The 17,496-nt window shown below is 36.0% G+C and overlaps 1 protein-coding gene across 1 annotated transcript in view; it reads right to left on the bottom strand.

The window, feature by feature from the left end:
* Positions 1–17,496, bottom strand: part of ADAMTS19 (ADAM metallopeptidase with thrombospondin type 1 motif 19) — a 228,940-nt gene that overhangs the window by 208,249 nt on the left and 3,195 nt on the right. The gene's annotated exons all lie outside the window — the stretch shown is intronic.

The raw sequence follows: 17,496 nt of genomic DNA, 5'->3' as shown, positions 1-17,496 counted from the left end.
CCAGAAATGTAAACAAGAGGTCAGTGATTAGTGGGACAGGGTGGTGTAGATAGTAATGGATAGTTACAGTGATGTCATTGAGCATGATCGATAATAATTCTTTGTTCTTACAAATCCTGTTACAATGTAAACAAATGTTTAGAGCAGCACTTAATTGAAATTTTGCAAATCTATGTATAATATGATGGAGCTTTTTTTTTGAATCATTGTGTTCTTTGGGAATGAAGAAACCTGGTAGTTCTTTTAATTTGGAGAAATAAAGGGAACAAGAAACCCCACATGAAGTATGTTATATTCCATGTATATGGAACAGAAAAGCTGAAAAGGTGAGGGGATAATTCAACTTGACACCTAAAAAGGTTGTCTGGATGACTGAAGGCTCATAAAGTGATAGAGTTCATGAGGTGAGCCACTTTTGCCTGGGGACAGCGTTTAACTTCAAATTCAATTTCTCTTTAGTAATAATGCTGTTCAGGAGTTCCTGGTTGACTCACTTGTTAAACAATAGACTCCTGATTTCTCCTCAGGTTGTGATCACAGGGTTCTAGGATCCAACTCTGTGTCAGGCCCATGCTGGGCAGGGAGTTTGCTTGAGATTCTTTCCCTCTGCCCCTTCCCCCATTCACACACTCTCTCTCAAATAAATAAATCTATTTAAAAAAAAAAAAAAAGAATGTTGTTTACTGATTTTTCTTAAGGGAGTTTTGTGTTTTACAATATTATTTGTCCATTTCATTAAAATGACTGAATTTACTGTCACAAAGTTGTTTATTATATTCCCTTGTTATCCTTTTCAGGCCTACTGTATTTGTAATGATGTCCTCACTCTAATTATATTGAGCATTTGTGTTTATTTTTTTTACAAATAGGAGTTTATCAATTATTTTTATTTTGTAATGTAATGTAACTAATTTTCCCTAATAATGTTCTATTCTTTTTCATTGATATCAGCTCTTTCTTTTTTAAAGATTATATTTATTTATTCATGAGAGACACACAGAGAGAGGCAGAGAGAGAAGCAGGCTCCCTGCAGGGAGATGGATGCAGAATTTGATCCCAGGACCCTGGGATCACTACCTGAGCCAAAGGCAGATGCTCAACCACTGAGCAACCCTCACTCATATCAGCTCTTATTTTTATTTCTCCTTTCTGCTTAATTTGCTCTTCTTTTTTTCTAATTTTTTCATGTGTATACTTAGATCATTGATGTGTAATCTTTTTTTCTTTTTTTCTATGTATGTGATGTATATTCCTCTATGCACCACTTTAGTTGCAATCCACAAATTATGATATGTTGTATTTCATTTTCATCCACGTCCCCAAATTTTCTAATTTCCTTTGTGATTATTTCCTATGTTATCTAAAAGTATATTATTTCATTTCCAAATACTTGAGGATTTCCCATATACCTTTCTCTTACTAATTGCTATTTTTAATTTTGTTGGACTAAGAAAACTTACTTTGTCGTACTTCACTCCCCTTAACTTCACAGAGACATGCTTTATGGCCTTGAATAAGGTATTATATAGGGATATATTCTTGGGGCACTGGCAAAATAATGTGTGCCTCTGGTGTGGCAGGGTAGAATGTTCTACAAATTTCAGATCGATATTCAGACAAACAGACCAGAAGAGCCCTCTGCACATCAAAACCCTCTCTTAATGCACTGTTCCCTCTTCTTTAGTCCTTCAGAAAATTCTAGCTTCCTTGGCTTCTCTCAATCCCAACCCTGTCTCTTTAATTCAACAAGAATGCTGAGCTCTATTTTTGTTCCCTTTCAGTGCTGCAGCCTCTCTCAGGCTGTAAACTGGGACATATGCACAGATTCTTCATTGGTTTCTTTTCTCTCAGGGATGATTGCCATGTGCTACCTTTTGTCCAATGCCTGAAAAACCATTAATCCACATAGTTTGCCTGACGTTCTATTTCCTATTTCATCATGGCTGGAAGTCAGAGTTCCACGAGTTCTTATTCTACTTGCACACTTTTCAAACCAAATATTCTACAAAATGACATGATACTAAATAGGAAACAATGGGGCTGATGGCACTCAAGTTAGAAGAGCCTAGAGTTCACCTTCTATTCTTAACCCTCCCTTTCATTTTCCTTCACTCCAAAACCAGAAACATGGCAATTTCTGAAATTTCTGAAACTTAATAGTCCTGCAGAACTCAGTCTTCAAACCACTTCCATGAATGGTATTAGCTTCCAAATCAGACAAACCTGGATTTGATTCCAAGCTTGCTTTCTTGGCAACCTCAAGCAAATTACTCAATTTCTGATCAACAAAATGGGTGTAACAACCCCTTCTTCACAGGATTACTATAAAAACTATTTATATAACTCTTAAAAACCACAAGGTACGGTGTCCCAAACTCACTGATTCATAAATCATTCTGTTTGTAGCTGTTGTCATAGTCATTGCTAACTGTCATAAGAGAGATATAGCATTCTATGTATTCCAAAGAACAAAACTGAGATTAATCCAAGATGCCAGGACTTTCCAACAGCATTTTCCAACAATGAAACTGGAAAGTGAAATTAATAAATTCTTTGCTTTCAGAAGTGTTTATGGTATTGGACTCTGTTAGGCATATTTTAAAGAAAATCCCTCCACTGGTGCTAATTTTCTGCTTTAAAATTTTAAGAGTACTAATACAAGACAGCAATTAGAAGAAGTAATGAAAGATAGGTTACATTAAAAAATTAGTAATTTCTGGGAGCCGGAGAGGCTCAGTTAAGCATCTGACTCTTGATTTCAGCTTGGTCATGATCTCAGGGTTATGAGATGACCCCCCACATCAAACTCTGCACTGAACATGGAGCCTGCTTAAGATTCTCTCTGTCCATCTCCCTTTATCCCTCCCCCTCCCTCTCAAAAAAATTAGTAATTTCTGTTATGTCATTTCTGTTCTGTTCTACTCCATGTCAATTTCCACCCTATACCTTGGGTCAAAGAACTAAAATGAATGTTATACATCTCTGATAAATAAAATTGAAGTCACACAATATTTTCACTATATGCACACATGTGTGCATGCACACACATAGAGGTGTAACTTTGAATTTCACCTCCTGGGCCTTACCAGCTGTCTGATATGGGTGATTTACTCAATATCCATGAGATTCAGCATTTTATTTATAAAATTGTTTGAGATATGTATCTTGTTGCATTTCTATGGAACTGAGCCATAACATATGGCAGTATGAGCGTGAGTGCAGCATATAGTAGCACTCAATAAATACAGCTATTATATACTGGGCTTCAAGTCTTTCTTTTATAAAATCGATGCAAATAGAATTCTATTCGCTGATCTTTACTGATCTGATAAAGAAAAAAGTGGAGGTGTCACCTGTTTCCTACCCCTGTAGATATGATTAGTGAGAAAGTTCAGTACCTCTTGTACTTCTTGCAGATATGTGTCTTGTATGCCAGTCAGGGCACAGAAAGCTATTCACATCTATGCATTTGTTTGAGCAGCTCACTTGTTTTCTAAAAATATGTAACATACCACAATCAAAAGATTTTGTAAATGCAGTTTATAAGCTGTAAAGTACCTACCTTAAAGACCTATGTTACTGTCACAGTTATAACCACTTGTAGTATTATAGTGGTCCTCCACTGTCTTCTCTTGCACTTACACTGTGTATTTTTCTTAAGTCTCCAGATTAATTTATTGGAATCCATTTCAGAATTACAGGAAGGGGAGGGAATATAAACACTGAAAAGAACTGAATGAGTATCTTCTAGAGGAATAGGTAATGGAAAGAAATGAGAGAAGGATTAAATAGACAGTAGATTATGCAGTTCCAATATAGAGTCTGATGTATTCTCTTACAAGTCTATGGTGAGTTATTAATAGGTTCAGAACACGTAAGACCATGTGACCAAGCACCCAAAAATTGGACACTGTGCACTTGTGGAGACTCCATAGCCAAGGCAAGAGCAGCCAAGTTATTAGAACACTTACTAAAATACTACAACTGAGCTAACTATAGGCAAATGCTTTGGAGCTCTCTTAAATCATATTAATGTGCAGTGCTGGGCTGTCCCCAGGGATGCTTTAGAATATAATTCCAAAAGCATTTCAAATAGAAGTAAGGGGTTTCCACATTCTTAAGCTTAAAACACATTCTAAATATGCATCAGTGGATTTGCTTCTCTTCTTTCATCTTCCAACCACTGACCCTCTTCATGACTCTACCTCTCTCCAAGGAAGGTCCTGTCATTTCACATAGCTTATAAACTCTTGGGGCCTGATAAGAAACAGAACTATGGAAACTGAAAATGCAAAATAGACCATCATGGGAATTAAATTGGTAGTCAAACATGTTTCTTTAATCTACCACTCTACCAACTCAAATTTGGACGCAAATTTCAAGTGGTATTTGTAAATATGTCTTATCCATTTTCCCCTGACCACTTCAAAGCATCTACCCTGGCAGAGTTTTTGAACCATCATTATATTTCTTAAAGCTCAAATTTAATATTTACAGGGATGAAAATCTGTTGTAATCCTGACCTACATACAGTCAACGTAAGTAGAAGAAATTAAAGCACATTAAAAAAAAGCACATTAATAAAAATTATAAATATTTCTTGTACACCCCCCTACATTATCATTCAAAACCAAAGATTTAAATATAATGACTTGGATATTGTTACTTTTTATTTCATGAGCCAAGTTTTTCCAGAACAACAGTTGCAATGAGGCATTCATAAATGTTTGCTTCCTAAAACAACACCAAGTCCACATTTGTTTTCATATTAAATTTCATCAATTCTACAATGCTGTCAGTTTTGTAACATATCCCTATGTAAGCGCTGCTAAAATGTGTAAAATTATCTACTGGAATTAACTAAATACAAAATTTCTATCTTTTATAAGTCTTCTTCATATTATTAATGACAAATACATTACCTAAGGGCCTTTATTTTCCTAACATTTTCTCAGTAATGATTCCAATAGCTGGAAGACATCTGTCTATAGTCATATTACCAAAGAAAGCATATTGCTTTGGTTTTTAATAAAAGGCATTATACTGGAAATCTTGGCTCTGTTTAAATAAACATATAATTATTTGGATATAAATTTATATTTAGGGAATAACTCTGTGACTAAAATCTACTTCTTGAAAATGTTGATTTGGATTTTCTAAGCTTGTTTGGACTTGTTTATTTTATTTCAGCCTTGACCCTAACAACTTTGGTCTTCTTCACAGCAATGGGACAATATGAAGCAATACTGAAGTATGATACCTAGATTCACATCCTAATTGTGCAAAGACACTAATTATATATATCTTATTTGTGTAATTCCAAATGAATGGCTTTCCTTGCTCTCATAAATCCTTATGAAGCTTAAATCTTGTACATTATAATATGAGCTATCAGTAGCTAATTCTGCTCCTTATCAATCAATACAGTGTTCAAAACATCCCCTAATGACTGTTCTAGTAATAATAATTTATAGATAGCTAAAAAGCCTTTAGGATGGACTCTCTCCCCAAATTGATCTTTAAACACAATTCCTATCAAAGTCCAGCACTCTGTCGATATTAATAATCTGATCCTAAATATTTTATAGGAATGCAAAGGATAAAGAAAGCCAAAATATTTTTTAAAAAGAAATCAAACTTGAAGTTCCCAAATTCAAAACATATTACAAAGCTACATAAATCATGACGTCATAGTACTGATAGAAGGATAAACATATATTTATAGAAAGAACAGTATTAACAATTCAAAAGTAAACTTGTATTTTTGTTGACTTTCAACGAAAGCCCAATGGCATTTCATGAGGAAAGAATAAACTTTCTAGTAAATGGTGTTGAGAGAAAATTTGATATATACATGCAAAGAGATTAATTTGAATCCCGAGCTCACACTATACACAAAAACTTAGAATAAATCATAGACCTAAATATGAAAACTGAAAGAAAACCTATGCAACCAAAAGGAAAAAATCTATGCAACTCTAAGTTAGATGCAGAGTTCTTAGATACAACACCAAAAGTACAGCTAATAAATAAATGATACTGGATTTTTTTTCAAAATTTATAAAAATTAACTTTAGAAGACACCATTAAGAAACTGAACAGAAATGCACAGACTAGAAGAAAACAGCAGTAAATCATACATCTGACAAAACATTTACATCCAAGTATTTAAAGAACACTTAAAACGAAATAGTAGAAAGACAAAAAAAAAAACTAATTTTATTTTATTTTTTTTCTTTAAATTTTTATTTATTTATGATAGTCACAGAGAGAGAGAGAGAGAGGCAGAGACACAGGCAGAGGGAGAAGCAGGTTCCATGCACCGGGAGCCCGATGTGGGATTCGATCCCAGGTCTCCAGGATTGTGCCCTGGGCCAAAGGCAGGCACCAAACCGCTGTGCCACCCAGGGATCCCAAAAAACTAATTTTAAATAGGGAAAAGATCTGATTAGCTATTCCACCAAAGATGATTTATGATTAGCTATGAGATAGCACATGACAAGATGCTCCATACATAGTCATCAGAGAAATGCAAACAAGGAGATACCACTGCATGCCCAGAGATCAGTTATGATCAAAATAAGACAATAACAGGTATTGTTGAGGATATGGAAAAATTGGAATCCTGCATACTTTCCTGTTGGGAGTGTAAACTGGTTATAAAAGAATTTGCCAGTTTCCTAAAATATTAAATGTATATTTACCAAATGACCTAACAATTCCACTCCTAGATGGAAGGAATTCCATCTGCTCCCTGGGAATGAAAACATATACCTACACAATGACTGTTCATATGACCATTATTCATAATAGTGAAAAAATAGAAGCAATCCAAATGTCCACAACATATGAAGAGATAAACAAAATGTGGTGTTATATAACAAATGGCTTATTAAGGCACTTGAGTGGCTCAGTCAGTTAGGCAACAGACTCTGGATTTCCCCTCAAGTCATTGTCTCAGGGTCATGGGATCAAGCCCAACGTCAGGCTCCACACTCAGTGTGGAGTCTGTTTGTCTGTCTCCCTCCCCCTGCTTATGCTCTCTAATAAATAAAACATTTAAAAAAATTTTTAAAAAAACAATGGCTCATAATCTAGTAAGAAAAAAAATGAACTACTGATACATGTTACCACATGGAAGAGCCTCAAAAATATTATACTAAGTTTAAAAAGCCAGGCAAGAGACAAAATTTTATATGATTTCATTTATATGAAATATAAAGGCAAATTTATTGAAACAGAAAATAAATTAGTGGTTGCCTGGGACTGGGGGTAGAAACAGAGTGACTGCAAAATGGGTATGAGTGACCACTTGGGGATGATGAAATGTTCTAACACTGGATAGCAGTGATGGTTGTGCAATTCTGTAAATGCACTAAAAGTCACCACACTGTACATTTGGGTGAATTTTGGGCATATAAATCACACCAGAAAAAAAGATAATAGAAAAAAAAAAGCATCACAATATCCTGTATGTTACATTTTAAATAATGATTTACCTTAGAAAACCTGGCTTGGCGTATTCATGAACCTATCTTACTAAGGAGAAATAATTAGATTCTACTTAGAAAAATTTTTGCATAGGAACATTCAATTTAAGATACTCAAGGCTTTTTAAAACATTAATAATTAGAACCACCTATTTTGAACTGACAAAATTCTAACTGGAGATGTACAGTGACACAAGAATTATCCATGTTAGTAGACAAAACAGAGGATGCTAAGTTAAATTTATTAAAAGATATTTCCACAAAGGATCACTCAAACATTACACATTGTTAGTTATATATAATCGTTACTTCCAAAATAAATGACTCAAACTTTATATTTTGTTGTAATAAAATTCTGAAATGCAATGTACTCTACCTGCAAGCATACAACCAGAGTCATAAAACAACACATAGACTCTGCTAATTATATACAAGTTTCTCAGTCAATAACTGAACTGCCCATCTATGAACGGGGTACACGAAAATATCTGCTGATAATATAAAACTTTTATAATGAAAATGTACTTCCTACATTTCACTCATCTACACTGGGATCCAAGTAATAATGGAAATACACCATTTGCACCTATCAGATTAGTTGATAGATTTATCTGCCTGGCCATTCCTCTTAGCAGGTTTATGTGTTTCCACTGTTATTGTAATGAGCTTTACAGGACTCACAACATCCAAGTTCACAGAATGTGAATGAGTAGATAAGACTTGTTATTTTATTTCTTGTTAGTTATTTCTGCCATTTGAGCTAGCTTACCTTTTAACAAATTTTAATTAAAAATTTTACATAATAATAAATAATACATTTTTTTATGCTTCAGTCTTCATTTAGCCACATCTAAACTGGCTGCCAAGGTAGACTCCTTTCAATCTGAAGGTATGTTCCTTCCTTTGTTGCTGATAAACTTTATTTCATTACAATATCTATTGTGAAAGGGCAGGAGTAGGTCTACTGTTACATTACCCATGAAACTGTTGATGACAGTTGGAAGTAATTGAACTTTGTTGACTTCCAAATTCCAGAATGGGAAGCAAGTTTCAATTTCTATATACTTTTCCACCTAAAGAGCAGAAAAACATTCATAACAACATTAAGGTCCCATGATATCACCTCCTGACTAGCTCACATTTATAACTTATTGAATAAGGTTTTGAAATCCATAAAATCCTTTCCAGCTCAATGAGATCTGAGTGGGCTCCTGGGGTAAAGGTAAAGACAGAAGGTATCCAAGTTCACTATAGGAGCTAAAAAGGAGTATTAAAATCCATCCACCTAGGGTATAAAATTTGATGGATATAACTCTAGCTATTAAAGATTGTGAGTGCTGGAATTTTCAAGGCCACTCAAAATTTAAATTTTAGTTAGTGACCATATAATGGAACATTGGTTTCATAAGCAGAATTCAGTGATTCATCATTTACATACAACACTCAGTGCTCATCATAACAAGTGCCCTCCCTAATACCCATCACCCATTCAACTCAACCCTCAACTCCCTTCCTGCACCAACTCTCAGTTTGTTCTCTACCATTAAGAGTCTCTCTTATGATTTGCTTCCCTTTCTCTCTCTCTTTTCTTTCTTTTTCCCTTCCCACATGTTCATCTGGTTTGTTTCTTAAATTCCCAGTGGCTACCCTCAAATTTTAGCTTGCACAAGAATTACCTTGGATTCTTTATAAATGCATTTCTTGGATCTGAGGCCCAGACTGGGATTCTGATTTAAATGAGAATTCCCAACTCTCTCAACCTCACCCCTACCATCATGATTTTGACAAAGCTGTCTGCACACTAGACTTTAAGAAAAAAAGCACCCAGAAGCATGAGCAAAGAACCAGTGATGTGAGCTCACTGCAGAAAGTGGTCATATATTTTACATGAAGCATTGCAGAAGAGGAAAAAAAGAAAAAAACTAAGGTAAAACATTTTTATGTGCTTGTGAAGAAAAAAAACAAATGTTTAGATCTTATTATTTTATTTTTAATGGCAAGCAACAGGAAAGCAGAAAATGTTAAATAATGCCAAAATTGGCCTGGGCTCATCAGCTCCATTTCTTGATCATCTGAGTTAAAGCCTCAACAGTTAATAATTTATTGCAGATATATGCATGTTAATTATGAAATGAAATCAAGTTTCTCTTGTTGGAAAAGTCAAATACTAAACTCTAACCCCCGGGGACCTTCTCAACACCGCCACGCAATAATTCTGTACAAATATCTGGGTAGCATTAAAATGGCTTAGTTCCTATTTTCTCACTTCTCTCAGTCTAGGGCTTGGCGTAAGAATAAAGATGAGATGGAGACAAGATGATGTACTCACTATGGCTGCACCCTAAATGCACTCTGAAGCAAGTTATGGTCCTTGTTTCACTAAGGGAATCTTAAAATTTTCTTTCAGGAAATCCCCCAAATCATAATCCAAGAGGGACTACTGATTGTCCCACTGCCTCAAAATATGCGAAGATTACTTTTCTAAGGTAAGACACTTCCCATCGATCAGGAACCTAGAACTCCTCTGATTATTCTTTACTTTGTACATGTAAAGCCATAAAACCATCTGACATAAAAATGTAATTGCAATTAAGTGGAAACATTGTGCGTGAGCTTAATACAAATGTGCTGTTTTAGTGTTGCATAAAAAAAATACTTTAAAGCTCTTGTCAAGAATTTCCCGAATGTAAAAAGTATATCATGCTATGATTCAGCTAACAAATTTCAATAAGTAATTATTTAATCAGCAAATATTATTAAACAAAATTTCTTCTCATAAAATTGCTTCATGCCTGAATTCTCTCAGGATACAAAGACATAGATTAATACATGATTAAAGAATTTATTGACTTTAAATGTTCAATGTCAATCCATCAGCATGATGATTCTTATAAGATTATTTTTTAATTAGAATTCACCGTATCCTTGCCTCAAATAAGAACGGAGTTATCTGCACATTCTACATACAGAAACTTCTCATGTGTCACCGGGAGCAGAACCATAATCATACACACTACTCTGAATTTTAAACCAGAAAACCATAAAATGCCTTAAAGAGACGCGCTCTTCAGTTGATAAAGAGACACTGAACACTGATTAAATCCGAGAATTATGATGGACACAGGCAGGACAAGAAGCTGAAGCAAAAAAACAGTTGCTTAAAATTGTCAATATATTGAAGCAAGGAATTACTTCTTTTATCTTTTTGTTCTCTGGGAATTCACACACACACACACACACACACACACACGTAAGTAGCCCACTAATGATGATGAATACTTACAATGTCTTGAAAATAACATTGCAATGAATAGGCTTATATGTAAATCTTTTGCAAAGATATGAATATTCCTGCAAAGCAGGGTAAGCACTTTTACAATTTAGTACATATAATACAAAAGTCTCTACCAATTTGCTCTCCTGTTAAGATTAAGGACTCCCAAAGCATTCCCCCTGGATATTGTCAATTTGCATAATCTGTGCCAACCTAATTAACCAGAAATGATGTTTGAGAAAATCTGCTTTTACTAGTTTACCAATAATCTTGAAAACAGTTGCAAAAGTTTATTTGATATTTATATTTCCTTTTCAGCATATACACTAAAAAGTGACTATCTATGTATGGTAAGTTTACAGATGACTTACTTTATATGTTTTCCTAACTTTCTATACTCAGCCTGTATCATTTTGTTATTAACATTTATCTTTTTAAAAAACTAATCAAAAAGAGTTCTGGAAAGCAATGAAAAAGACTAAAAATCTAATAGCACAATGAATAGAGGATACGAATGGTACATTTACAGCAAAGGAACTAAGAATAAAAATATGAAAAGATGCTCAGCCTCACAAAAAAAAAATACCCCAAAACTGTCAATAAAAACTACACTGAGCTAACATTTCTTTGCCTATTAGATTTCACAAACATCAACCTCTTTAATAACACCCATGTTGGTAAAAGCATAGGGGAAAGACATACTCTCAGACTCTTCTGGCCTGTTGAGTACAGAGTGGCACCATCTCTGTCGGGTACAATCAGGCACCATCAATCCAAATGACCAATACGGCATGCCCTTTGACAAATATTTACATTACAGAAGCAAACTGGCATATCTACAGAGTCCTGTTTATTTAGCACTGTTCATAATAGGAAAATACTTAAACTGATCAAATGTACATCAACAACAAGTAGATTACAGAACATACCTGCAATCAGGTATAAAAGGGAGCTATCATGAAAAGAAAGAGGAATCTCTTTGTGCACTCATATGTGATCATCTCACATGTGCATGCATTTGTGTCTATGTATAAATAATGTAGGCTTAAACACTATACATTTACATATACATATTTGCTTATGCATCAACTGCTTCTAGATCACACACTAGAAACTAATAACCCTAGCTAGGGTTATTAGTAACATCTAGGAGGGAATATAACAATGACTGGAAAAAGGATGTTGGAGGAAGACTTTTTCATTGCATACCTTTCTGGAGGTTCTGTTCGGTAAAGTCTGAGTCCTTATAATTTTGGACTTTTTGTGTTTTTGTTTTCTTTTTTAAAGATTTTAATTTTTTGTTCATGAGAGACACACAGAGAGAGGCAGAGACACAGGCAAAGGGAGAAGCAGGCTCTCTGAAGGGAGCCCGATGTGGGACTCGATCCCAGACTCCGGGATCATGCCCTGAGTCAAAGGCAGATGCCCAATTGCTGAGCCACCCAGGCATCCCAAGTCCTTATAATTTTGAAAATGATTTTGCTTTGCTTTTAGGTTTGAATGGTAGTTTGGCTCTTAACTCACAGAACAAACCAAGAGTTACTGGAGGGAAGGTGGGTGGGGGAATGGGATAAATAGGTGATAGGTATTAAAGGGGGCACCTGTTTTTTTTAAAAAAAAAAAGATTTTATTTATTTATTCATGAGAGACACACACACACAGAGAAAGAGAGAGAGAGAGAGAGAGAGAGAGAGAGGCAGAGACACAGGCAGAGGGAGAAGTCTATGCAGGGAGCCGGACATGGGACTTGATCCTGGGTCTCCAGATCAGGCCCCAGACTGAAGACGGCGCTAAACTGCTGAGCCACCGGGGCTGCCCATGGGCACCTGTTTTGATGAGCACTGGGTGTTGTATATCTAAGTGATGAATCACTAAATTCTACAACTGAGACTAATACTATACTGTATGTTAACTAACTGGAATTTAAATAGAAACTTGAAAAAAAATGAATGGTAGTTGGGCTAAGTCAATATCACATTTCCTCAGATCTCTAAAACTATCAACTGATGATCCTCTAGTGTCTGACACTCATTCCATTAGGAATAATCATTCCTTTATTAAACTTGTAGAATTTTCACTTTGACTTTCTAATATTTCCCCATAATATGTCTAGGTATAGGTCTCTACTTAAATGACTGTGAGCTTGGTGATTCATCCTTTGATGTGAAGGTGCATGTCTTTCTTTATCTCTGGAAATTTTATTACAATACTAAAAAAAAAATTCTGTTAATCTCTACCTAACCAATAATAGTTATATCAGCCAAATCAAGTCAATTACTGAATTAAATAATTCTCTATACACACCACCTAGAAAACATGATCACCGAGGCATGCAACATGCAGAATGCACACAGCTAGTAGATTACTCCCTTGTCTTGCTCCAAGCAATTATTTCCACCAATTGGCCTGTATGTTTACCAAGAAACAATTACATTTGCTTGAACATACGTAGGTATGACATTTTGTAGTCATGTAATTTAATCAATCACTAAATATTAGACAGGGAAATACAAGTGCAAAACTGTTTATTTGAAAATTTTGGAAAGACTTGTGAAAGCTAAGTTGTTATGCTCTCATTTTATTTGGGATGAAACAAGTGTAAAAGATTCAAAATTTTTAAAAGTTGGGACACAGGGGTGGCTCAGCGGTTAAGCTTCTGCCTTTGGCTCAGGGTGCGATCCTGGGGTCCTGGGATCAAGTCTCGCATCAGGCTCCATGCATGGAGCCTGCTTCTCCCTCTGCCTGTGTCTCTGCCTCTCTCATGAATAAACAAAATCTTAAAAAAAAAAAAAATTAAAGTCCAGGATGCTACACACAAATTATGTTTGAATTTATCTTTAGCTTTTCTTCCAAATACAGAAACCTATACTGGAAATTGGTCTGTATGCCTGATGGGTAAGGCTCACCTGTAATACCAGTTATCTGGCCTCACATCCAAAGTTTGGTGGATAAATATATATACTGGTGATTTAAATTAGGTTCAAATGTTTAGGGTACACTGCATGCATTTTAAAAATTCTATCCATGGGACACTTGGGTGGTTCAGTCTAGGAAGTGTCTCCCTTCTACCTTTGGCTCAGGTCATGATTCTGGGGTCTTGGGATGGAGCTCCACATAGTAGGGCTTCATGCTCAGTGGGGAAATCTGCTTCTCCCTCTCCCCTTGCCCCTCCTCCCTTGCCCATGCTTACTCTCTCACACACTCAGTGTCTCTCTCAGATAAATAAACTCTTTTTAAAAATTAAAAAATTTTTAAACATTAAAAATAAATATTCTATTCTGTCCTTTATTCCTTTATAAATGGGCAGAGGTTAATAATCAGATATGTGCTCAAACTTTACTGTATCAGGATGTTTATCATGCAGTTATCAAAGTGAAAAATTGGAACATAAATTACACTACACTCACACAAACAAAATTCGATCCTTTCACTTATTTTTAAGAGTTAACTGCTATTGGATAAATGTGAATCATCCAGATCTATGATTCATGGCTCACAACTTTTCTTTCATACCGTGGATGCATTTGTCCTTTATATTATGCTCTGGGAGAATTTCTGGGCCTGATCTTCTAGATCAGAAATTTACCTGTCAGTTCACTGATGGAGTTTTTTAGTTCCAATGATCACTTATTTTTAGGTCCATTATATCTACTCATCTTTTTCTAGATAGCAGCTGTTGCTGTATTTTTTTAATTTATTTTTTCCATAAATATATATCCGCTCTTATACTTCTGTTGACCTATCCATTTGTTCTATTAATTTTGTTGCCTCATATATTAACTAGCCAGGGTTTGATGACTCCTTTATATGCTTCATTTTCTTAAAAGTGTGACATTCTTGGATGTCAGCTCACACCTTTTTCGTTTCCCTGCTCACCTATCTGTTGTGACTCCTCCAGTTATTTGATGAAAGAGATGGGACCTTCTGCTCGCTGCAGGGAGCTAAGAGATCTTTTGGAGGGGAGATGCTGGGTCCTATGGTGTCACCAACATGCCTGGGAAAGCTCTGCTTTTATCCTCTCTGTTCTTGCCTAGGCACAGACATTTGGATTCTACTGCTTGCCATAACTGGACATGAGAAAAAGCCAAAACCACTTCTGCTCCCTGTATTCCTGCTCCCTGCATGTCCATCAGTACTTCTGGTATAGCCCTCACCATTCACAGAAGTTTCCTAATGTCTCTGTGTTTTCCATTAATCCAATCCAAAACTGTTTTCACTCTTTCAGGAGATATTCAGCATGTCTGAGGTACTAATGGCAGTCTTTTATAATATTGCTTTAGATTTATTTAGAAGATCTTCTCTGTTGCTCCTAAGATGGGGCTTGAACAAAGAAGGTAGATGTGTGAGGTTAGTCTGCAATCTTTACTTTTTTCATTTAGATGTTGATTCCATTTTTTTCCTGGTTCTGTTAGTGCACAACCCTTCCCCTCAACCCTGTCTCCTCACTCTCCCTCCTGCTTTAGTACTAGTATCTGAGAAAGTGCCCTGTCCGAAATGGATACCCTAAAATATTTAACTGTTCAAAACTGGCTGTGGCATTGGATACTGTGATTCAAAAAAAGGACTAAACTGCCTCCCAAAATTGAATTTACACAGGACTGCATATTCTGTATAAAGAACTAAACAAAATGACTACTGTATACAACTTAAAAATTAAGGGGGTAAAGTTTTAGTAGTCATTCTTTATCATCCTGGAAGGATAATCCAAATATTAACGATAACCATTTCAACAGTCCATTTAAAAGGAACCAAAGGCAAGGTGTGTAGTTTCTAGTTTATCCTGCTTAGGGGTATGTGTATGTGTGTGTGTGTGTGTGTGTATTTTGGTTTGGGGGTGGTTTTTTCTTTTTTTTAGATTTTATTTATTTATTCACGAGAGACAGAGAGAGAGGCAGAGACACAGGCAGAGGGAGAAACAGGCTTCTCGCAGGGAGCCCGATGTGGGACTGGATCCCTGGACCCCGCGATCACGCCCTGAGCAGAAGACAGATGCTCAACCGCTGAGCCACCCAGGCGTCCCAGGTGTGGTTTTTAAAACAACAACAATGAACTAATGTGTTAGTTTTGAGCCAAGGAAATTGTTGCACTCTTTCATAAAATTTAATTTGTTGATTTTTTTTGTACTTTAATTTTTAGAGATGGTTATTTAAAACATAATGAAGTACTGTATATGCTGTATTTTGCTCAGTTATTTTTATTGAGTGCCTACTCAAAACCAGGTATCTTACAATGTTGTGGAAATAAAAAGAAATAAGTAGTAAGAAGATACCATCAAAGTATTTGGGACATACCTACATTTGTACCTATCTCAAGCTACTCTATTTCCCTGCTTCCATCTGTCATGGGCAAGCCAGGATGGAAGCTCCTTGAAACGTAAGTCAAGGCTTTTTCATCTCCTTTTTGTATTCTCCATACCTGCACAGTGCCTTGCTCAGAGGACTTGCTCAACAAATGTTTAATCGCTTAGTACTGGGATATTTATGTGACTATGGGATCTAATAGGTGGCTCAAATAAGATTACTGTTCAATATTACACACTAATAAGGGAAACAGAAAGAACACTTCATACATCAATGTCTAGACATATAAATACAATTTGTGTGTTTTATAAACAGGAAAAATGAAATCCAGAAAGTTTAAGTACTTTGGAGAGGCAGCACCTGACCATGTACCCAAAATATCTATTCTAGCACTTTTGCTTTCACAGCACGAATCAGATTAATATCTGGAGGATGAACGGGCCAACCTTAGAAATGTTTACCACCTTGCAAAACTGGATGATAGTTGATAAAAGATTTCCAGTTGCAAAACTGGATCTGTCTCCTTTGATAGAGACTTTTGGATCTTTTCAAATACAAAATAATCCAAAAGGTGTTGAGGAGTTCAGGCGCCAGGAGACAAAACCAACCGCTGAGAGAGGAAAGGGGAAGGCACACTTAGTTATCTACTCTTTCCTAGGCAACTAACCACCAGAAAGCTTTCACTTACTGAGAAGAAAAGCAGTTGCTGTTATAAATAAGTCACCCCCACAGAAAGTCATTATGATTCCTCATATTAGAAGCAGAATATCACAGAATTCTGGAAATACAGAAGAACAGTGTGTAGCCCTATGATAATCAAAAGTTAGGAAAAGCCCATACTCCAGCAGACAGGGCTTTGGAGGTCTGTTCTCACCAGATCATTTCTCCCTGTTGTACCTTCTGGCTTCATCACAGGAGATCCTGATTTCATTTCCCTGATAGGCCTGCAATTTTACATCTTCAGCATCATCCCTCGACCTAAAACACTCTTCAGCCTTGTTCTGCCTAGGGAAAGCCTCCTCATGCTTCAAAAGCCAGTTCAACTCTGCTTTGGGAAGCCTTGCCCAACTCCCCAGGCTGGACTTCACCTCAGGCACAAGATTTGGTTCAGCACATCACTGTCCCATGGATACCTGTGTCACAACCACTTGTGTATGATGTCTTTGTCCTCACCTGTAAGTCCCCAATGCAAGATGTAGGATACATTTAACATGTAATAGAATTTCAATTCTATCCTCCAGGTTTTAATTAAAGCATCCAATTCTCTCATTTAACTAATGAAAACTGAAGCCCAGAGAGGTAAGGGACTTGTCAATTGTCAGGGAACAAGCCAATGTCAGAGCTCAGATAACAAACTCTGCTCCCTTTCCTAATCTACTCTCATAAGGGAAAAAGGGCTGGCATGGTAGAGGCTGGAGTAACAAACCCACTC

The sequence above is a fragment of the Canis lupus genome, chromosome 11 (assembly GCF_011100685.1).
Source record: "Canis lupus familiaris isolate Mischka breed German Shepherd chromosome 11, alternate assembly UU_Cfam_GSD_1.0, whole genome shotgun sequence".
In the NCBI taxonomy this organism is placed as follows: domain Eukaryota; kingdom Metazoa; phylum Chordata; class Mammalia; order Carnivora; family Canidae; genus Canis; species Canis lupus.
This window is presented reverse-complemented; position numbering and strand designations above follow the sequence as displayed.